At 33.7% G+C, this 1,227-nt stretch overlaps 1 long non-coding RNA gene across 1 annotated transcript; it reads right to left on the bottom strand.

The window, feature by feature from the left end:
- Positions 1-629: 629 nt before the first annotated feature.
- On the bottom strand, positions 630-1,065 carry LOC107733385 (uncharacterized). Its single transcript, XR_001638969.1, has 2 exons — positions 992-1,065; positions 630-695 (listed from the first exon to the last, which is right to left on the bottom strand). It is a non-coding gene; the product is annotated as an uncharacterized LOC107733385 (long non-coding RNA).
- Positions 1,066-1,227: the final 162 nt, after the last annotated feature.

The raw sequence follows: 1,227 nt of genomic DNA, 5'->3' as shown, positions 1-1,227 counted from the left end.
GCATATTGGACAAAATTGCTTATTCTGATTGGTACACTGATGTCATTGTTTAAGTCTTCGATGCTCCCATAAGCAATGTTTTTAATTTGTTCAACAGCACAATCTTCCCAGGATGTACGCACTCCAAATGGCTGATCAGGCATTTTTGCAGTGGAGTGTTCATCTTCTGAATTTTGAGTAAATGTTTCATACAAAAACCTCTTCTCTCTCATTTGCTCTGGCTTGAATGACAGGATGATATGTGGCTTGTTTTCGTTCCCCTCACAACTGGACTGCTAGAAAATTCAAAGACAAAATTGAGCTGCATAATAACTATTGATGTTGACAGTTAAACAATAATTGTACAACAGATTTAACTTACGGTGTTCCCTCCTTTGTAGTCCTCAGGCTGACTGTAGTCACTAAAATGTAAATGAACACTAGTTAGGTTGTGTAGTAGCCTATAAAATCCAACATGAGAATGATCTTGATCAACACTGATGTTATGTATTAAACAATCAATAAAAAGTTTTTTATGATCAGTAAATTTCTCAAATTGTATTTTTATTATTTGATATGTGGTTTTGGGAGTCAAAGCAAAGTGAGTGTTGACTGGAAATAAAGTTGTTGAGAAACTCTTTGATTTAGACCTTTTTCTTTTTCTTTTGTCATTCTCCACAATAAAAGTTTCATCTTCAGGTGGGCAGTTAGGTCGCCTGATTGGAAAAAAAAAAGTTTAGTAGAAGCAGACAACAATGAATATCATATCAGTTACAGCATGTATCTGCTACATTTACAGTATAATGAATATACAAACATGTGGAATAAAACAACTACCTTTATGTACTTGGCAAATGCATTACAGTAGAACTAAATTGAGGTACAATAATGTATGAATTTATTGTGTCATTCCTTAGGAGACAAATGTAAATGCAAAATGATATTTTAATGTAAGCTTAATAATAGTATGTAACTGATTACTGAATTAAACTGAGGGAGGTAAAGAATCTACTTTGGTGACTTGAGAGATGACAAATTTGGCTCCTCTTTACCGGAGAGTAAGGCGAACTTGTGATCATCTGTTTTACAGGAAAAGAACAAGCAATTAAAATTCAATTAAAATGTATATTGCATGCATGTCCATATCAATGTCCAGTTAATAATAACAGTCTTTATGATTTAGCAAACATCTCTCCTAAGGTAGTAGTCTAACACTACACATGCGTTGACAATGTACTGACTGCCCAT

This window comes from Sinocyclocheilus rhinocerous, unplaced genomic scaffold, assembly GCF_001515625.1.
Source record: "Sinocyclocheilus rhinocerous isolate Xijiao unplaced genomic scaffold, SAMN03320098_v1.1 scaffold44572, whole genome shotgun sequence".
Taxonomy (NCBI): domain Eukaryota; kingdom Metazoa; phylum Chordata; class Actinopteri; order Cypriniformes; family Cyprinidae; genus Sinocyclocheilus; species Sinocyclocheilus rhinocerous.
Note: the sequence above shows the minus strand (reverse complement) of the source record. Positions and strands in the feature narration are given on the sequence as shown.